The 23,006-nt window shown below is 42.8% G+C and overlaps 1 non-coding gene and 1 pseudogene across 1 annotated transcript; one reads left to right on the forward strand and one right to left on the reverse strand.

The window, feature by feature from the left end:
- Positions 1-2,895: 2,895 nt before the first annotated feature.
- On the reverse strand, positions 2,896-2,968 carry trnak-uuu (transfer RNA lysine (anticodon UUU)). Its single transcript has one exon. It is a non-coding gene; the product is annotated as a tRNA-Lys (tRNA).
- A 10,602-nt stretch (positions 2,969-13,570) lies between these two features.
- On the forward strand, positions 13,571-13,687 carry LOC133398467 (5S ribosomal RNA; annotated as a pseudogene).
- Positions 13,688-23,006: the final 9,319 nt, after the last annotated feature.

Below are 23,006 nucleotides of genomic sequence, written 5' to 3' on the forward strand. Positions count from 1 at the left end.
TTCAACAACCAACGTCCCTGAACTCTTTTCATCCAAGCTTCTCCAGCTCAAACGTCTCACCTGCCATCTGCCAGTGGATTTACAGCTTTCTGACGGCAGGACACAGCAGGTCATGATGGTTGAGGCCACCTCATCCACACGCAGCATCAGCACTGGGGCACCCCAAGGGTGTGTCCTCTCTACGCTGCTCTTCTCTTGCTACACGAACTGACTGCACCTCAGCGCACCCGGCGGTCAAACTCCTGAAGTTTGCAGATGACACCACTGTCATCGGCCTCATCAAGGACAGGGACGAGTCTGCATATCGACAGGAAGCGGAAAGGCTGGAGCCTGTGGTGCGGCCGACACAACTTGGAGCTGAACACGCTCAAGACTGTAGAGATGATCGTGGACTTCAGGAGGCATCCTTCGCCACAGCTGCCCCTCACTGTTGTCCAGGTGCCTTGTGTCAACCGTCGAGACCTTCAAGTTCCCTGGGAATTACAGTCTCCTAGGACCTGAAGTGGGTGACCAACATCAACTCCGTCCTCAAAAAGGCCCAGCAGAGGATGTACTTCCTGCGGCTTCTGAGGAAAGCACGGCCTGCCACCGAAGCTGCTGAGGCAGTTCTCGACAGCGGTCATCAAATCAGTCCTGTGTTCTTCCATCACAGTCTGATTTGGTGCTGCAACAAAAAAGGACAAACTCAGACTGCAACGGACAATCAAAACTGCTGAAAGGATTGTCGGTACCCCCCCTACGCAACCTTGAGGACTTGCACGCTGCCAGAACTAAGACAAGAGCGTGCAAAATCCTCTCGGACCCTCCGCATCCCGGTCACCAGCTCTTCTCAGCTCCTTCCCTAGGTTGGTGCTACCGATCAATGCAAACTAGAACTAGCCGACATTCCAACAGCTTCTTCCCTCTTGCGATCAACTTCTTAAACACCTAACCTACAATTCCATTACAACATGCTGGCAATTGTTTGACATTTGTTGTCACATTTCTGTCGGGCCAATTATACATTACTCGTGCACTCACTGTAGTAGTCTCGCCACGCTGCATTATTTGCATATCTGTTGTTGACCAATACTGGCCACTCATGCCAGAGTAGCATCTGCTCCATTTGCATACTGATTGAGGAGTATCTGCAACATTTGCACAACCAACATTGTCCCAGATTATTGCACTACTCGTCACTTTTAAACCGCATACACTCCTTGAAGTCTCGGCGCCCTTTGCACAATGGTCATTGCACCGGATTATTGCAATATTAGTCATTCGAACTGCTCTAAGTGCTGGAGGACTCGACATCTTTTTGCACAATTGTCACAAAAAAACAAACAAAACAAAAAAATGTACCGGCATTACCAGATAACTAGCAACCCTTTTTGTCAATGTCTTTATGTCTCAAAAGTGTTCTCTGTTAATTGACTGTCTGTTGTCATACTCGAGCGGCTCCAACTACCGGAGACAAATTCCTTGTGTGTTTTTTGGACATACTTGGCAAATAAAGATGATTCTGATTCTGATACTGACTGAGATACCCAAGGTCAAAATGAGAGAGTGTGGTGCATAGATGAACATGGTGGGTGTTTTGAAGTGTTCAAATGAAAGTACCTGTGTGAAATTTGGTGAACAACTTCCTTAGAATTGTGGTCACCTGAAAAGGGATTTGAAGCCTGGATCCACAGATTAAAAATCTGGTGCTCTACCAATTGAGCAATCCAGGCTTTACATTGAATGAGGGAGGCAGTGAGGTGAGGAGATGAGGTGCAAATTAAGCACGACAGACTAAACAGTTACTCGAAAGACAGAACACAAGATTAAAAAGTCTGGTATGGTCCCGACCAAGATACCCAAGGTCAAAGTGAGAGTGTGCGGCGCATTGGCATTGATGATCATGTGGTGGGTGCTTTGAAGTGTTCCAGTGTCTGAGTGAAAGCACTTGCGTGATAGTGAACAGCTGAAGAAATTTGTCACCTGAACGGATTTAAACCCTGGTTAAAAATCTGATGCTTTACCGACTGAGCTCTCCAGGTTCTATGGTGAATGAAGGAGTGAAGTGAGGAGACGAGGTGCCAATTAAGCGCAAGCGAGTAATTGACTAAACAGGTACTCGAAAGACAGAACATCAGATTAAAAGCCTGGTATGCTCCTGACCGAGATACCTAAGGTCAAAGTGAGAGTGTGTGGTGCATCGATGAACATGTGGTGGGTGTTTTGAAATTTCTGAGTAAAATTACCAGTGTGATATTTAGTGAACAACTTAAGAAATTGAACAGGGACTTGAACCCTGGACGGCAGATTAAAAGTCTGGTGCTTCTACGAACTGAGCTATCCAGGTTTTACAGTCAATGAGGGAGGCAGTGAGGTGAGGAGATGAGGTGAGGTGCAAATTAAGCGCAGAAATAACTGACGAAACAGTTACTCGAAAGACAGAACATCACATTAAAAAGCCTGGTATGCTACTGACCGAGATACCCAAGGTCAAAGTGAGAGTGCGTGGTGCATAGATGAACGTGGTGGGTGTTTTGAAGTTTTCAAGTGTTCGAGTGAATACCTGCATGATATTTAGTGAACAACTTCTGAAGAGTTTTGTCACTTGAACAGGGACTTGAACGCTGGACCCTCAGTTTAAAAGTCTGATGCTTTACCGACTGAGCTCTCCAGGTTCTACAGTCAATGAAGGAGTGAGGTGAGGAGACGAGGTGCCAATTAAGCGTAAGCGAGCAATTGACTAAACAGGTACTTGAAAGACAGATCATCAGATTAAAAGCCTGGTATCATACTGACTGAGATACCCAAGATCAAAATGAGAGAGTGTGGTGCATAGATGAAGTTGGTGGGTGTTTTGAAGTGTTCAAGTGAAAGTACCCGTGTGAAATTTAGTGAACGATTTACTAAGAATTATGTTTCCTGCACAGGTACTTGAAACCTGGACCCTCAGATTAAAAATCTGATGCTCTACCGACTGAGCTATCCAGGATCTACAGTCAATGAAGTAGTGAGGTGAGGAGATGAGGTGCCAATTAAGCGTAAGCGAGCAATTGACTAAACAGGGTCCCAAGGTCAAAGTCAGTAAGTGAGAGTGTGTGGTGCATCGAGAATATGTCTCTCTCCTCTATCTCTCTATTTGATATCTCTTTCTTCTCTCCCTGTCTCTCTCCTCTATCTATAATGTGCAAATATGTTGCCTGAACAGGGGACTCGAACCCTGGACCCCCAGATTAATGTCTGATGCTCTACCGACTCATCACCCTCTCTCTCTTCTATATCTCTCTTCTCTCCCTGTCTCTCTCCTCTATCTGTCTCTCTCTCCTCTATCTTCTATATCTCTCTTCGCTCCCTGTCTCTTCCTCTTATCTGTCTCTCTCTTCTATATATCTCTCTTCTCTCCCTGTCTCTCTCCTCTATCTGTCTCTCTCTCTATCTTTTCTATATATCTCTCTGTAAAGGTATATTACCTCAAGAATATGACGAACGCAACAAAAATTCAGCCGATTTCCATTACTCTATGTCCTACTTGGCAGGCTTCAACTTGTACCTTTAGCATAACAATTACACGTATTATTCATACAGCAAGCTCAGACTGGTTTATGCAGTGTTGCCAGTTACCTAGTTTATGCAGTGTTGCCAGTTACCTTGAAAAAGTTACTGATTACTTGAGCTGAAAAGTAACTTAGTTACTTGACTTGATTTCAAAAGTAACTCACTTATAAACAAGTCACTTTTGAGTTACTTTCAGCAGCCGTGACATCAGCCGTGCAGCACGTGAAACCAGACGAAGTTCTCACTTTGGTAATATTAATTATATTAAGTATTGTAAGTCCTTCAGTGAGTCAGTCCTTACCCTCCATGACCAATCTATGACCACACACTCAGATATGATTAACCCACTATGCATTGCGCATTTAACACGCTCTCAATTTACCAGGTCGATCTACATTCCTACCCTCACCTATGGTCACGAGCTGTGGGTTATGACCGAAAGAACAAGATCCCGTATACAAGCTGGCCAAAATGAATTCCCTCCTCATGGTCTCTGGGCTCTCCCATAGAAATAGGGTGAGAAGCTCGGTCATACTTGGGCTCAGAGTCGAGTCGCTGCTCCTTATTTTTTTTAATCTGTGTTTCATGTTTCTGCACGCAGACGGTGCTGTTGTACAGACTGACCAGCATCCACGGCTCGGTTGGGTGAAGGTCCAATGCTCTATATACAGTCAGACCTGGCTGTCAGCCTAAACTTAATGTCAAGCCTCAGGGGTTGAACAAAAAAAATGGGGTTAACACGTCATTTCTGTGCAAACACGTAAAGCATTTAAACTTGACGTACAATTTATAACACTGATTGCCAGGCCACAGATCGAGTACCACTGATAAAACAATATAGCTCATTGGGTTGTTTCGATCTATTGGTCATAAACTATACATCATTCGACAACAGCTAAGGTTTAACACATACACGTCGTCATAAGATCTACACACAAGGTAATTTAACCGCGAAGCTAATACTAAGAATGCCTAGTTGGATATTTTCACAAAAAACAGACAAGTCAGCACAGCGAGAGATGAGGAAATAAAACATGATATACTCTACTTTATATGTTTCTTACATTTTTAATCACCGTTTCGTCGACACAAGACCAGAAAAATGCGCAGCGAGATAGAAATGTTCAGAGTTCAGTCAATGCCACTTCACACTAGCGTGGAACTCCCAGGAACTCATCATCCCGTGAGAGCTTGAAGCTCGAACGGTTGATGTGATGTGGCGCACAGCAGGAGAGGAGACTTCCCTACAATATACATTTTTGCAAATATATATATTAAATAGGTCATGGAGAAGCTAGTTTGAAACATTTTATCACAACAAGGATTTCACATCTTTATGGACTGTATTATTAAAACATTTTGTCGTAGATTGTGGTCTTTCTTCTAACATCCTCCCCCCAATCTTTATTCATTCATTTCCCATACCGTTCATCCTCACTAGGGCCACGGGCATGCTGGAGCCAATCCCAGCTATCTTTGGGTGAGAGGTGGGGTACACCCTGAACTGGTCGCCAGCCAATCACAGGGCACATATAAACAAATAACCATTCCCACTCACGTTAATATCTACGGGCAATTTAGATCTTTAATGAACGCAAAATAAGGCCTGCAAAATGATTGTTTGTTTGTTGTTGTTTTTAAAATGATTAACTTGATTTTGTTTTGGCCCAGATAACCGATCAAATGATGTCCCAAAGTCATTTTTTTTTGTTTCAAAGAGACATTTCCAATTTAAATGTCATTAATTAAATTAAACATTAATATATGAAGAAATAAACCACTCGTTTAGAGGGCACCTGAAGGAGCAAAGCGAGGTACGGTAAATTTTGTCTGCCTTTTTGGATCTTAACAGTTTATCCTACTCTTTGTATTAAAAAAAAAAAGAAATTCAAACTTATTTGTCAGATTCAGAGCTAATGGAAAATTTAAATATATATATATTTTTTAGGCGGCACGGTGGACGACTGGTTAGAGCGTCAGCCTCACAGTTCTGAGGACCCGGGTTCAATACCCGGTCCCGCCTGTGTGGAGTTTGCATGTTCTCCCCGTGCCTGCGTGGGTTTTCTCCGGGCACTCCGGTTTCCTCCCACATCCCAAAAACATGCATTCATTGGAGACTCTAAAAATTGCCCGTAGGTGTGACTGTGAGTGCGAATGGTTGTTTGTTTGTATGTGCCCTGCGATTGGCTGGGAACCAGTTCAGGGTGTACCCCGCCTCCTGCCCGATGACAGCAGGGATAGGCTCCAGCACGCCCGCGACCCTAGTGAGGAGAAGCGGCTCAGAAAACAGATGGATATATTTTTTATTTATACCGATACATTTTTTAGGTATTTGCGTTTTATCAAGAAAGTTCATGAAGGTTAAATGTCATCTATCTAATACGTTACACACCTAAAAATTGTTTTTCTCCTTCAAGTTATCACACAGAAAAGTAACCAATAGGCAAAATTTCCCATGTTTGCATTAAGTATACAATACTTAATCCAACACTACAGCCAAAAATTATGATTATTTGTCATCATGGACATTTAGTAAAGGTACATTATTCTGGTGTAATTTTTTAATTAGATCTCAGTAGATGCAATGTACAAAAAAATAAAAAATAAATAGAAAAAAGAAAATGTGACATATGTTGGATAGATTCAATATACCGAAGATCTTAAATGCTGCCACAAATATAGATTTTAGTCGTGTAACATCTGTTTACTAACCATTAATAATTGTCTTGTCTGATTAGGGTGAGAAGCTTCGGTCATCCGGGGGCTCAAAGTCGAGCCGCTGCGCCTCTGCATTTAGAGGAGCCAGATGAGGTGGCTCGGGCATCTGGTTAGGATTCCTCCCGGACCTGTCCCTGCTGAGGTGTTCCGGGCATGTCGCCCGGGAGGAGGCCCCAGGGACAACCCAGGACTGCATCTCTCGGCTGGCCTGAGAACACCTCGGAATCCCCCTGGAAGAGGTGGATGAAGTGGTTGGGGAATCATAATCATCTTAAAAAAAAAACACACAAGGAACTTGTCTCCGGTAGTTGGAGCCGCTCGAGTACGACAACAGAAATTCAATTGATAGAACACTTTTGAGACAAAAAGACCTTGACAAAAAAAAAAAAAAAAAAAAAACAGTCACTGAGCAATTAAGGGTTGCTAGTTATCTGGTAATGCCAGTACATTTTTTTTTCGACAATTGTGCAAAAGATGCAGAGTCCTCAACAATTTAGAGCAGTTCGAAAGACTAATATTGCAAAAGTCCGGTGCAATGACCATTGTACAAAGGGCGCCGAGACTGCGTGGCGAGACTACTACAGTGAGTGCACGAGTAATATATAATTGGCCCCACAGAAATGTGACAACGAACTCAAGTAAAAAAATTGCCAGCATGTTGAAATGGAAATGTAGGTTAGGTGTTTAAGAAGTTGATCGCAAAAGGGAAGAAGCTGTTGGAATGTCTGCTAGTTCTAGTTTGCATTGATCGGTAGCGCCTACCTGAGGGAAGGAGCTGGAAGAGCTGGTGACCGGGATGTGGAGGGTTTGAGTGGGTAGGGGGGTCCCGACAATCCTTTCAGCAGTTTTGATTGTCCGTTTCAGTCGGAGTTTGTCCTTTTTTGTAGCAGCACCAAACCGGACTGTGACGGAAGAACACAGGACTGTATCGATGACTGCTGTGTAGAACTGCCTCAGCAGCTCCTGTGGCAGGCCGTGCTTTCTCAGAAGCCGCAGGAAGTACATCCTCTGCTGTGCCTGAGAGACTGTAATTCCCATGAACTTGAAGGTCTCGACGGTTGACACAAGGCAGCTGGACAACGTGAGGGGCAGCTGTGGCGAAGGATGCCTCCTGAAGTCCACGATCATCTCTACAGTCTTGAGCGTGTTCAGCTCCAGGTTGTGTCGGCCCCACCACAGCTCCAGCCGCTCCACTTCCTGTCAATATGCAGACTCGTCACCGTCCTTGATGAGGCCGATGACAGTGGTGTCATCTGCAAACTTCAGGAGTTTGACAGTCGGGTTCGTTGAGGTGCAGTCGTTCGTGTAGAGAGAGAAGAGCAGCGGAGAGAGGACACAACCTTGGGGCGCCCCAGTGCTGATGTTGCGCGTGGATGAGGTGGTCTCTCCCAGCCTCACCTGCGCGTCAGGAAGCTGTAAATCCACTGGCAGATGGCAGGTGAGACACTGAGCTGGAGAAGCTTGGATGAAAAGAGTTCAGGTACGATGGTGTTGAACGCTGAGCTGAAGTCCACGAACAGGATCCTCGCGTATGTCCCTGCACTGTCAAGGTGTTCTAGGATGAAATGCAGTCCCATGTTGACTGCATCATCCGCAGACCTGTTTGATCGGTAGGCAAACTGCAGGGGGTCCAGCAGGGGACCTGTGACGCTCTTGAGGTGGTCCAGCACGAGACGTTCAAAGGACTTCATAACCACAGATGTCAAGGCGACAGGCCTGTAGTCATTTAGACCTGAGATTGCAGGTTTCTTGGGGACTGGAATGATGGTGGAGCGTTTGAAACAGGATGGTACTTCGCACAGTTCCAGAGATCTATTGAAGATCTGATTGAAGACTGGCGCGAGTGAAGAGGGAAGTCTTGGCTTCTCTGCTTCAGCTGCTGCCCCCTGCCACCCTGCCTTGGATAAGCGGAGGAGGATGGATGGATAATTATCTCAAAAGGTAAAAGAAATATTGCCGAAATACAAAGTCAAACAAATGTTTATTTATAATGTGTCTTAAATGCAAAGTGAAAAGTATACACCTTAAATGCAAATTTAAGAGCTGTATATCAAGCTTATTTAGTGCCAAACACAAATATACAGTGGGTACAGAAAGTTTTCAGACCCCTTAAATTTTTCACTTTTTTTTTTTTCTCTTGCAGCCATTTGCTATAATCATTTAAGTTCATTTTTTCCACATTAATGTACAACCCCAATTCCAAAGAAGTTGGGACGTTGTGTTAAACAAATAAGAACAGAATACAACGATTTGCAAATCATGTTCAACCTATATTTAATTGAATACACTACAAAGACAAGATATTTAATGTTCAAACTGATCAACTTTGTTTTTTGCAAATAATCATGAATTTAGAATTTTAACATCCCCAATAAGCTCTAGTTATAGCAATAACTATTACATATGCGCGTCAACATAAATAAAGACATTCATATGACAGTAAGGATCGTCTGCTGCTGTCATTTTACACAAATACATAAGTACTGAATAGAACATTTGCTCATACTGTAGCAATTGAGCAGTAAAGCAACCCAGACAGACTTAAAAGTGAACACTTACTCAGATGAGCCATGCGCCCAAGCAAATTGCTGTGCTGAACCGAAGCTCTTGTTCCTCAAAGCCATGGAGGTATAGATTATGTACCCTCCATCTCCCAATCATAAAATGCCAGGCCATTTCACTGACCTCACCCCGGGTAAGAAACCTCCAAAAATGCCTGCAGGGTCCAAAAAAAAGAACAATGGTTGTTGTTTTTTCCACCAATCATACAACAACCTATTGAACCACAAGTTTGCTTTTCAATAGCATTGCCATTACCCTTTGCTCCAAAGTCAGGCATGAATGATTTCTTAACTTTGGAATTCAGCATGATTTTCACAACACTTCTGGTTTCTCTAATCAGAGAGATGTAAAAAAGAGATGAATTAACTATTACATACAGATTGAAATTGTTTGTGCACATTCAGCATACCTCCCGTTGGGGTTGTGCTGGATAGTTTGAGGGTATATGTAACTTTCCATGTCTTTGACCGCCAGTGGGAGCCTCTCTCCATCCTTGATATCAAAATCACCCATTGCCTTCAAGTTGGCCTGCTGTATTTCACTGTGCTTGGCCTAAATAATCTTGCAGCTGGTGTCCATTGACATCCTCGTGGTTCACCTGAAGAGAAAACAAATACAATAGTTGAGATAGAGAATGCTTTTTTTTTGTATGCATGAAAGCAACGTGAGGACTGCTTTTCCATTACCTGCATGCATACTTACTCAGATGGAACTTATTTTTTCTCATGCTATTTAGAGTATTTCCACTTTTAAATGATATTTCTTGCACTGTACGCCAATTTAAATGCATTTTGTTTACCTCTTTGTATTAAATGTTTATCAGCTGTTTTTAAATGCTTGTAATCATGTAAAGCACATTGAGTTACCTTGTGTATGAAAGGCACTATATAAATGCATTTGCTTTGCTGTTTGGCATATTATAACCGTGATTTTTTGTGGCACTGGCGTAGTAATGGCTTTCTTCTGGTGACTCGACCATTCAGCCCATTTTTCTTCAAGTGCCTCCTTATTGTGCATCTTGAAACATCCACACCACTTTTTACAGATTAGTCAGTTTAGTTTATTGCAAACAATGTACAATATCTGACTACAGACGGTGGAGCAACAGATGTACAAAGATAATATGACAATACTCACAGGCAAATTTTTCATCCTCTGCAAATGGTACGAAAAGGAGGGGGGGTGGGGGGGACCAGAGAGCAGTTACGGGGCATCTGAGGGGAGCCCCCACGGCCAGCAGCCATCCAGCCCGAGGGGCCCGGTCTCAGGAGGATTACGATGACTGAAATTCATGGCAAATAAAGATGATTATGCTTCTGAAGAGTTGGTGACCAGGATGTGGAGGGTCCAAGAGGATTTTGCATGCTCTTGTCTGAGTTTTGGCAGTGTGCAAGTTCTAAAATTCTCAAGTGTGTTTACTTTTCAAAATCTATGATCTGATCACACATTTGTAGTGTTGAGAATGAGTTCGCATCATCCACACAAAAAAATCCAAAATTGACCAGCCAACAATTGGAGAATAAAGATGACGCGATCTGCTGGAGATATTTTTCAGAGAAATATGATATTTTTTAAATAATGCAGCCCTATGGGTGGCACAAGTCAGTGCAAACTGTAGGCCGGTCCCAAGCCCGGATAAATGCAGAGGGTTGCGTCAGGAAGGGCATCCGGCTTAAAACCTTGCCAAACAAATATGAGCGTTCATCCAAAGAATTCCATACCGGATCGGTCGTGGCCCGGGTTAACAACGTCCGCCACCGGCGCCGTCAACCTGCGGGGCGCCGTTGGAAATTCAGCTACTGTGGGTCGAAGTCAAAGAAGAAGAGGAGGTGGAAAGCGGGTTCTTCGGCAGAAAGAGAAGAGGAAAACACAGAGCCTAGAACTGAATGTGGGGACTTTGAATGTTGGGACTATGACAGGAAAATCTCGGGAGTTGGTTGACATGATGATTAGGAGAAAGGTTGATATATTGTGTGTCCAGGAGACCAGGTGGAAAGGCAGTAAGGCTAGAAGTTTAGGGGCAGGGTTTAAATGATTTTACTATGGTGTAGATGGGAAGAGAAATGGAGTCGGGGTTATTTTAAAAGAAGAGTTGGCTAAGAATGTCTTGGAGGTGAAAAGAGTATCAGATCGAGTGATGAGGCTGAAACTTGAAATTGAGGGTGCTGTGTGTAATGTGATTAGTGGCTATGCCCCACAGGTAGGATGTGACCTCGAGGTGAAAGAGAAATTCTGGAAGGAGCTAGATGATGTAGTTCTGAGCATCCCAGAGAGAGAGAGAGTCGTAATTGGTGCAGATTGTAATGGACATGTTGGTGAAGGTAATAGGGGTGATGAAGAAGTGATGGGTAAGTACGGCATCCAGGAAAGGAACTTGGAGGACAGATGGTGGTAGACTTTGCAACAAGGATGCAAATGGCTGCAGTGAAACACTTTTTTCCAGAAGAGGCACGAACATAGGGTGACCTACAAGAGCGGAGGTAGAAGCACACAGGTGGATTACATCTTGTGCAAACGATGTAATCTGAAGGAGGTTACCAACTGTAAGGTAGTGGTAGGGGAGAGTGTGGGTAGACAGCATAGGATGGTGGTGTGTAAGATGACTCTGGTGGTGGGGAGGAAAATTAGGCAGACAAAGGCAGAGAAGAGAACCATGTGGTGGAAGCTGAGACAGGACGAGCGTTTGTGCAGCTTTTCGGGAAGAGGTGATACAGGTTCTCGGTGGACGGCAGGAGCTTCCAGAAGACTGGACCACTGCAGCCAAGGTGATCAGAGAAGCAGGCAGGAGAGTACTTGGTGTATCTTCTGGCAGGAAAGGAGAGAAGGAGACTTGGTGGTGGAACCTCACAGTACAGGAAATCATACAAGGAAAAAGGTTAGCTAAGAAGAAGTGGGACACTGAGAGGACCGAGAAGAGGTGAAAGGAATACATTGAGATGCGACACAGGGCAAAGGTATAGGTGGCAAAGGCCAAACAAGAGGCATATGATGACATGTATGGCAGGTTGGACACTAAAGAAGGAGAAAATGATCTATACAGGCTGGCCAGACAGAGGGATAGAGATGGGAAGGATGTGCAGCAGGTTAGTGTGATTAAGGATAGAGATGGAAATATGTTGACTGGTGCCAGCAGTGTGCTTGCTAGATGGAAAGAATACTTCGAGGAGTTGATGAATGAGGAAAATGATAGAGAAGGGAGAGTAGAAGAGGTAAGTGTGGTGGACCAGGAAGTGGCAATGATTAGTAAGAGGGAAGTTAGAAAGACATTAAAGAGGATGAAAAATGGAAAGGCAGTTGGTCCTGATGACATTCCTGTGGAGGTATGGAAGCATCTAGGAGAGGTGGCTGTGAAGTTTTTGACCAGCTTGTTCAATAGAATTCTAGTGCGTGAGAAGATGCCTGAGGAATGGAGGAAAAGTGTACTGGTGCCCATTTTTAAGAACAAAGGTGATGTGCAGAGCTGTGGCAACTATAGAGGAATAAAGTTGATGAGCCACACAATGAAGTTATGGGAAAGAGTAGTGGAGGCTAGACTCAGGACAGAAGTGAGTATTTGCGAGCAACAGTATAGTTTCATGCCTAGAAAGAGTACCACAGATGCATTATTTGCCTTGAGGATGTTAATGGGAAAGTACAGAGAAGGTCAGAAGGAGCTACATTGTGTCTTTGTAGATCTAGAGAAAGCCTATGACAGAGTACCCAGAGAGGAACTGTGGCACTGCATGCGGAAGTCTGGAGTGGCAGAGAAGTATGTTTGAATAATACAGGACATGTACGAGGGCAGCAGAACAGCGGTGAGGTGTGCTGTAGGTGTGACAGACGAATTTAAGGTGGACGTGGGACTGCATCAGGGATCAGCCCTGAGCCCCTTCCTTTTTGCAGTGGTGATGGATAGGCTGACAGATGAGGTTAGACTGGAATCCCCGTGGACCCTGATGTTTGCAGATGACATTGTGATCTGCAGTGAAAGCAGGGAGCAGCTGGAGGAACAGTTAGAAAGATGGAGGCATGCACTGGAAAGAAGAGGAATGAAGATTAGCCGAAGTAAAACAGAATATATGTGCATGAATGAGAGGGCTGGTGGGGGAAGAATGAGGCTTCAGGGAGAAGCGATAGCAAGGGTGGAGGACTTTAAATACTTGGGGTCAACCGTCCAGAGCAATGGTGAGTGTGGTCAGGAAGTGAAGAAACGCGTCCAAGCAGGTTGGAACGGGTGGAGGAAGGTGTCAGGTGTGTTATGTGACAGAAGAGTCTCTGCTATGATGAAGGGCAAAGTTTATAAAACAGTAGTGAGGCCAGCCATGATGTATGGATTAGAGACAGTGGCACTGAAGAGACAACAGGAAGCAGAGGTGGCGGAAATGAAGATGTTGAGGTTCGCTCTTGGAGTGACCAGGTTGGATAAAATTAGAAATGAGCTCATCAGAGGGACAGCCAAGGTTCGATGTTTTGGAGACAAAGTTAGAGAGCGCAGACTTCAATGGTTTGGACACGTCCAGAGGAGAAATAGTGAGTATATTGGAAGAAGGATGATGAGGATGGAGCTGCCAGGCAAGAGAGCTCGAGGAAGACCAAAGAGAAGGTTGATGGATGTCGTGAGGGAAGACATGATGGCAGTTGGTGTTCGAGAGGAGGATGCAGGAGATAGGCTTACATGGAAAAGGATGACGCGCTGTGGCGACCCCTAACGGGACAAGCCAAAAGGAAAAGAAGAAGATGATATTTTTAAATATAAATGTTGCTTTTCAGTAACCATGTGGCTTACGGCCATACTACCTGAGAACGCCCGATCTCGTCAGGATCTCGGAAGCTAAGCAGGGCGGGCCTGTTGGTGCTTGGATGGGAGACCGCATGGGAATACCAGGTGCTGTAAGCTTTTTCACTTTAGATTCTCGTGGAATCGTTTCTTATCGGTGGTTGACCTAAATTATAATGCAGTCATCCTCTCTCTTATGACTTACCGTTCTCTTTATTAGGAGACAGAATCTTCACGTACCTTTTTTAAACATCCCGTTTCTCCTTTTCCCGACAGTACTAAAAAAAAATTAAATCTATAACACATATATCTATATTTATATATCATATATATATATCGATATATGAATATTATGTATCACGTGATACGTCACAATTTTATCACATCAGTGCTTTTAATTGGCTCGAGGCTAAGATACGAGTATGGATTTTTTAAATGATGACGTAATTAATTGCACATTATTGTGTGGCCTCAAGCCACGGTTTATGAACCCGAACACTTCCGAGGAATACATTACAGTCGAGTGAATGGCAGTATTAGTTGGAGTAGATGAGTGTTGGATTTATCTTACCCAACATTATAAAAAATAGACACAAAAGGAATGAAGACGCTGGTTTCTTTTTCTCATGAGGAGGGCGTATGTGAGATTGTTCAGATTACAGCCTCTCATCACGCTCTAAACAATCTCTCCCGTCGCTCCTGCATTTATTTGAAAAGAGGGAGGTTTCTAAGTTTACAAGACATAACGTACTAAGCTACAAGACACAACACACTAAGGGTAGGGTTTCAAGGTGAAAACATGGGACCAACACCTGCCACGTCCTTCTCTCTGATGATTCCTGCTGAGTCATCTTCTTGAAGGCGAGACATCTTCCTTTCTCAAAATCGTCCATCATACTAATGCAAGCTAAGCAAATAAATGATAACTTCTACAATATATTTAACATTTCCCTACTGTTTATCATGTATTTGCACAAATTCTCATATCATTTTACAGTCACTTCATTTCGATTTTTTAACTGTAGAATCATTTTTATGAAACAAATACATTTACACTCAGAGTAAACTTGTCATACATGAATGTTGTAGTTTCAACATCGTAATCACCTGGATCAGGAAACAAATCAGGTAAAACAACATCATCATCATCGTTATCAACCTCCAATAAAGGATACATCTGCTCCATACGGTTCCTCGATGGGGGTAATTGCTGTGGTAATTAATCTACTGATTAAAGCCCGAATGCATGGGGTACAACAACATCCACACAATGTCAGAATGGCTGCAAAAACAGCAATTGATATCAATATTGGTGAAATTATGGTTTTGTATTTACCAAAAACGTCCATCCAGCTGTCCCACAAGGAGTGTTGATTGAGGGTCCGTAGACCATCGATGGCTCTGGTCAAGCTGCCATCTGAAGCAGTATTGTTTGTTCTCCAAACATACCGCAAACACCTCCCTCTCTTGCGAGGAGCATGTCGACAGCTATGCGGTTTTGGAACGTCCTTGAACTGCTCATGCACAGCTTCCAACCCACTCTGAGTCCAATTTCCTAATCTCTGTACATTGAAGTGGATATAGTTTATCCCATCAACATTTTTATTAATCGTACACCACCAGCATATGAAGTATTCAAATCCTCCTGCAACTTGGTCAGCTAATTTGTATTGATTCGGAACCCCACGAGGAACACCTATGGCGTCGATGTATGTTTTATGTTGGATAATTTTGCCTCTGCCAGGATAAATCTCTTTTTTGTCTATGTTCTAGATTGGACAAAAACATTGGTGCCCTTTCCATTAAATCTTGAACAGGCATAGGGTATACTGACACATGCAATATCAAAGTGATAATAGCGCACAATCCAGATATATCTTTAGGTAATCTATCAAACAGTCTATCATCTCCGCACCACCACCAGATGTCGCTCCGTGATACTGGCATAAACTTTGGTCCGACTTTTAAGGTTACTTTACACTGTGTGTCGTTCAGTGGTCCTAATTTTTTGCCTTTACTAATCATGTTTATACAAGTGAAATTATTTGGTGCTACTAAAGTAGAAAACATCGGTTTGCGTTTATCTGCTTTTGTTACGGGATATATAGGATCCCATGATTTACACCTCTCAGTTGGTACAGTAGCGTTCATTAATGGAATAATACAATCTTGTGATAATTGTGCCGGAACTATGCGCAACAAAGGCCTGGGACCCATGCAAACCACACAATCTTTTCTCGCTACATTTGCTGCTTGTTCCACCAATAGTAACCAATTGTTATTTTGTCCTGAAACTCCTGTGACAACAAGCAACCAATCATCAGTAGTTATGTTGTTAACCATGAAAATTTGTCCACCTTTCTTTGAAGTTTTCAATGGCATTTCTGGTTTAACACGGTTCCCATAACACAATGCTACTCGGAATTGGGGATCTTTTCCGCCAGAATATGCCCACAAGCTCATCATCAAACACACTGGGTGACTTTATTTGTATTTCAATATTAAACTATGGGCCGTTTTGCTGATGTTAAACTTCTTTCTATGTTCTTTTGCTGTTTTGTTTTACCAACTGGACCTGTTTCACCAATGAGGTGTTCCCATCCAAAGCCTATAGTTGCATACCAGTCATATCCAAATCCCCAATTCTGCCCATTCTCTTGAGCATTATTGGTGAGAGCCGCATATGGAATTATGATTAAAGCAGTTTGATTTTGGGGGGCATAAAATATTAAACCGGTTTGGCGCGTTTGGAGGCCATGCCCACAGTTCTGATCATCAGCTGTACTCCTTTTGATACGAGTTAATGATTCAAATTTTTTTATTATTGGATTCGTCATATTGGTCCAGTTGGGAGGTGATTTTCTATCTAAAAAAATGGTTATATCATTTTGGGTGGGACGTCCCATGTACCACATAAACAAAACCAACACCATAGTAGCCAAAGTTGCTACGTAACAACTTATCGAATCTCGTAACCAAGCTGGGTGTGCCATTCTGCTGAGTTCTCACGAAACGGGTTGGTGTCTTTTTTCTTCACTGACCAGCAAGCGTTTTCAGAATCTACATCTGCTCCCGCTCCGTTATCAGACTTTTGCTCACCTGCCCTATTTGAGTACTCAGCTGAAATGACTCTTTTACAGTGTGTTAAATGAACCCACGTGTTTCTTTCTGCTATTTTTTAGGGCTGTGAAGTGTCGATCAATCTGTGCCACCATCCCTCCGGTTGAGGCATGTGACACAGCATGGCTCAATATAGCAGCTCATTTGAATAGTTTTTTTTTTTTCTGTGCTAATGTCAATTTCATTTTGTAGTTTTGCACTTTGTTTTTCCCAATAATTGCATTCTTGTTGTGGAATACGCATATTGGCTCTCAGTATAGATTGTAACATCTTTATTTATCATGAGTTTGCATGCCTCGGTTCATGCTACTAATTCAGCAGCTTGTTCAGCCAATTCCTGACAATCATGCTGCGTGCCTTCATCAGGTAAGTGTATTAGTGTGGCTGGATTTAAGGTTGTGCATCGCTTAACAGTCAAATGCGGTTGTGACAGCAAGATGGCCATGCAAGATAAATGTCTTGCAGGTGATAAAAACGCCATATTCGTTTGCAATAGGAGAGCAGACACTGTATGTGGGACCTTAAGAGTTAATGGATGAAATAACACAATTGTGGAACTGCTCTCTACTGCCATCAAAGCTGCCACAACTGTTCTGACACAATGCGGTAATGCACACGTCACGCTGTCCAATTTCATCGAAAAATAAGCCCTTGGTCTGAGCTTATCACCGTATTGTTGTGTAAGTACGGAGGTCATGTAATAGCTTTTACAATCTACCATTTGAATGAATGTTTTATCATTAAATTTGGAAGGCCTAGCACAGCACTGGACACCAAATGTTGTTTCATGTCACAGAAGGCCTTTTCTGCCTCTGTATTCCATTAAACAGGTGATGTCATTTTAAGGTTGTCTTCATACATTAATTTTGACAATGGTGCAACAATTTCTGGATAGTTTGGAATCCATGCTCTACAATAATTTGTCAGACCTAAAAATGATTATTATATGTTTCTTCGTCTGTGGTTTAGGATTTTTTAAGACGATAGCTTTCCTGTCTTCTAATATAGTCCTTCCTCCTACACTTAAATTATGGCCTAGATATTTGACTTGCCTTTTATATCATTGCAATTTATTTTTGTTAACTGTATGACCCTCTTCTGCTAGATGATGCAGTCAGGCCAATGAATCTTTGCATGTCTCTCCATCTGGAGATGCCAGAAGACATGCGTGTTGTCATAACTTGTGAATAAATGGTTGGACTTTCACAGTAACCTTGCGGTAATCTAGTAAATGTATATTTTTTTCCCTCAAATGTAAATGCAAACCAAAATTGACTGTTCTTTTCTATTGGTACAGAAAAGAATGCATTACCACTACTGTAAACACAGTAGCGTCTGGTTTTAATGAATTTAACAATGTTTGTGGATCTGGTACGCATGCTGCTCTTTGTATTACTGCAGTATTTACTGCCTGTAAGTCTCCAACCCACTGAAAGTGGGGCCTTTTTTACAAGGAAAAATGGGTGTGTTATATGGTGATTCTGGACACTCCACAATAACCCCTGCCTTAATTAGTGCTTCAATTACCGGTTTGATTCCTTCATGTGCATCTGGTTTTAATGGATATTGACGAATCCCTGGTCTATATTCTGTTTTGGGTCTAATTTGTACTGGTAAAGCCCCTTTACCAATTTTTTTTTTCCTTTAAAATTTTATTTAATGAACTTCCAACCTTTACACTGCAGTGTATCCCTGTTTTTTATTTTACTACTTCCTTTCCCCATTTGAAAGAATTTGGTTCAGTGTAATACTACCTAGGGTAGTCTCGAACACTGTTTCTTTTCAGTAGGATGGTGATTCAAATTTACTTTCTGTGGTAATTCTCACTTCAATTCTTTCGAGTGGAGAATTCTTGCCTTTGCATCCACAAAAGTCCACCGTTTACTTTCCCACTGTTTTGGTATGGAATGAAAAACCTAGTGGTTTCCCATTTACACTCTCATTCAAACAGTTTTCATTCACACTGGCTTGTCAGAGGACTCCGCCGTCCTATACGGAATTTAACTACGTCTGTCAACAGCTCGTTAGAGGACTCCGCCGTCCTATACGGAATTTAACTACGACGCCACGAAACTTTCCTAGTTTCTTTATTTTACCCGCCATTGACTAGTATTCACAGGATTTATTAAACACGGAATTTAAGTACATACAGGACTCCGCCGTCCTCGTGGAATTTGTCGGACTCCGCCGTCCTTTTTCCGAAATTTTTTTAAAATTTAACTCACCAAAGTCATCTTCAATCCTGTGGATTGTCTTCAACCTTCAGATCCCAGTTGAGGAGAACGAAGACCAGTCCCGGAAAGGGTCTCAATTGCCGTGGCCACGGTCTCTTAACTGGATGTCGGCTCCACAACTGGAATCCTCGGGTATATTGACATCCGGCTCGAAGGACCAATTTAATGTTGGATTTATCTTACCCAACATTATAAAAAATAGACACAAAAGGAATGAAGACGCTGGTTTCTTTTTCTCATGAGGAGGGCGAATGGGAGATTGTTCAGATTACAGCTTCTCATCACGCTCGAAACAATCTCTCCCGTCGCTCCTGCATTTATTTGAAAATAGGGAACTTTCTAAATTTACAAGACATAACGTACTAAGCTACAAGACACAACACACTAAGGGTAGGGTTTAAGGTGAAAACATGGGACCAACACATGTCACGTCCCGGCCACGTCCTTCTCTTTGATGATTCCTGCTGAGTCATCTTCTTGAAGGCGAGACATCTTTCTTTCTCAAAATCGTCCATCATACTAATGCAAGCTAAGCAAATAAATGATAACTTCTACAATATATTTAACACAGAGTAATGTGAATAGTCTCCCGTCGTGTCAGCAGCCCCTGAGATTGCAGCAGAGTCTGCAATCATGCCTTTTGCACCTGAAACTATCCCACTACAGACGCGGGAGAAAATCCCTGAGTTCTCACAGTCGGAAAAAGATTATGTAGAGAGGGAAGGGGGGTGTGGGCGTGGGGGCGTGGGCTTGGTGTTTGCTTCTCTGGATTAACTGTTCCAAAAGCTATGGCTGTTTGTGAAGGTTCTGGAAGAGCTGGAAATTGACCTTGACAATTTGGAGGTGGGCGACATCAATACCAGCGATGTTAACTTGGATGATGACTTTCTAGAGGACGAGAGATCTTCCACCAATTCTGCTGTCGAACACCTCGGAGCTTATTTAAAAACAGAGACCAAACACCCTTGTTCCCTTTTTGTACTTCAATATTTTATATTGTTCACCTGCAGATTGAAGTAGATGACGATGATCTCAGTAATGTTTTATCCTCCGAAGAATAGTAGACGTCATGTCTCTTTCAAACTCCATTTTGTATACCATTTATTAATTGTTGGAGATCATTTCGCTTTATTGCATTGACCTACAAGTTATGTTTATCTTTGCCTCGTCTGTGTTGAGAAATTACTGTCCATTCAGTTCAATATACATGTATATATTCAACTTTGAATTAATGACATATAGTCATGGATGCATTTGTGGTTCGGTAGTTACTGGAGGAACGACACTACAAAGACATTTAATGTTCAAACTGATAAACTTTATTGTTTTTGCAAATAATCATGAACTTAATATTTTATGGCTGCAACACGTTTCCAAAAAGTTGGGACAGGGTCATGTTTACCACTGTGTTACATCACCTTTTCTTTTAACAACATTCAGTAAACGTTTGGGAACTGAGGACACTAATTGTTGAAGCTTTGTAGGTGGAATTCTTTCCCATTCTTGGTTGATGTACAGCTTCAGCAATTAGCCGTTCACCTGTGTGATGTTCCAAACAGGTGTTTGATGAGCATTCCTTAACGCTCTCAGTCTTTTTTACCACCTGTCCCAGTTTTTTGGGGAAACGTGTTGCAGCCATAAAATTCTAAGTTAATGATTATTTGCTCAAAATAATAAAGTTTATCAGTTTCAACATTAAATATATTGGTCTTGTAGTGTATTCAGGTCAATATAGGTTGAACATTATTAGCAAATCATTGTATTCTGTTTTTATTTATGTTTAACAAAACGTCCCAACTTCATTGCAATTGGGGTTGTACATTTGTGTCACGATACGACGGTGTTCATTTAACTGCACCCAGAAGCAGGCGGAGGCTGAAGAAGTTTGTTGGCGAACGGTGGATAAAGAAGAAATTCAAAGGTGGATCCTTGGGCCGTACCGGCGGGTCGTCGAGACAGGGATCGTGCGGCTATCGGTGGCGTGAGTAGGTGGATGGCTTGGCGGCGTGGTGGAAGAGGTCAGCAAGGCAGGGGAACACGGAAGGAACACTGAGGACAAGGAAGAACACGGAGGTAGGTCAGAATATTGCGAGGACCGGCGTAGCTTACGTGTAGTTGCGAGCCGCTGTACCACGGGTGAACGTTAATACTCTGGCAGTAGAGTCTTGGATCTGGCAGGCTTCAATGCAGGTGATGACGAAGGCTGATTGACCAAGAGGTCCGCGGTGTTGCTGATTACTGGGATGAGAGACAGCGCGAGAGGGGGCGCCACCCGAGGTCCAACAGGAGGAGGGGCGCCACCCGAGGTCCAACAAGGAACTGCAGGGCACAGCTCATGACAATTTGTTTGCTTTCAAACATGGTTGGTGAACTATTGAAACGTATCAAGTCCATTGAACAGCTCCAATGCACTTTTGCAAGGCTGAGAGCCGTGCCTTTTACCATTGGAGTGACTTTGCAAAAAGTAGAAAAGTCATGAAATGAGCAAGATATGAACTTCATTGAAGAAAAAAGAACAGGAACATCTGACATGGCTGCATTTCTTAGAATGAGTAAGTTGTGTTGAGGGAAAATGTGTGCATTGAAGCATTTGAGTCCAAAAGTCTCAAGACTGCAAAAAGATACGCTGCAAAAAATAAGGATTATTATATCGTTTGATTTGAAGAAAAAGGATATTCCAATAGAACAGGAAAATCGTACCTAAATAGATTTCTTCAAGAGGTCAGTGATTCTCAAACCTTTGGACACCAAGTACCACCTCGAAAAAGATCCGATGACAGTACCACCATCACGACCAATGGTAATTATTCATTTGAAAAGTTAGATCCAACTGAACTTCCCTTAACAAATGTATGTGCTCCTAGGTTAAAATAAAACAAGCAAAATTCCTCTCCCTCTTCTATATCTCTCCCTCCTCTCTCCTGTGTCCGTCTATCTCCCTCTCCCTTTCTTCTATATGTCTCTCTTCTCTCCATGTCTCTCTCTCTCTCTCTTCTATATATATATATATATATATATATCATCTCCCTCTTTCTCATGCTATATCTCTCTGTTCAAGTGAAAGCACCTGTGTGAAATTTAGTGATATTTAAGGAATATGAGGTGAGGAGACCATAATGCCAATTAAGCGCAAGCAAACCTGACGAAACAGGTACTCGAAAGACAGAACATCAGATTAAAAAGCCTGTATGCTACTGACCGAGATACCCAAGGTCAAAGTGAGAGTGTGTGGTGCATCGACGAACATGTGGTGGGTGTTTCGAAGTGTCGGAGTAAAAGTACCTGTGTGAAATTTAGTGAACAATTTACTAAGAATTATGTTGCCTGAACAGGAACTTGAATCCTGGACCCTGAGATTAAAGAGTCTGATGCTCTACCAACTGAGTTATCCAGGCTCTATAGTCAATGAGGGAGTGAGGTGAGGAGACGAGGTGCAAATTAAGCGCAAGCAAAATAGGTACTGGAAAGACAGAACATCTGATTAAAAGCCTGGTATGCGAATGACCGAGATACCTACGGTCAAAGTGTGTGTGTGGTGCATCAATGAATGTGGTGGGTGTTTTCAAGTGTCTGAGTGAAAGTACCTGTGTGATATTTAGTGAACAACTTCTTAAGAACTATGTCGCCTGAACAGGGACTTGAACCCTGGACCCTCAGATTAAAAGTGATGCTCACTTCCTCTGTAAATCACTGAGGGAGGGAAGGAGTGAGGTGAGTGAGACGAGGTGCAAATTAAATGCAAGAAATTTGACACTGACGAAACAGGTACTCGAAAAAGAACAGATTAAAAGTCTGGTATGCTAATGACCGAGATGCCCAACGGTCAAAGTGAGAGTGTGTGGTGGCATTGATGAACATGTGGTGGGTACTTTGAAGTGTTCCAGTGTCTGAGTGAAAGTACTTGCGTGATTCGTGAACAGCTGAAGAAATTTGTCACCTGAACGGATTTAAACCCTGGACCCTCAGGTTAAAAAATCGATGCTTTACCGACTGAGCTCTCCAGGTTCTACGGTGAATGAAGGAGTGAAGTTGAGGAGACGAGGTGCAAATTAAATGCAAGAAATTTGACACTGACGAAACAGGTA

The sequence above is a fragment of the Phycodurus eques genome, unplaced genomic scaffold (assembly GCF_024500275.1).
Source record: "Phycodurus eques isolate BA_2022a unplaced genomic scaffold, UOR_Pequ_1.1 contig_183, whole genome shotgun sequence".
In the NCBI taxonomy this organism is placed as follows: Eukaryota; Metazoa; Chordata; class Actinopteri; order Syngnathiformes; family Syngnathidae; genus Phycodurus; species Phycodurus eques.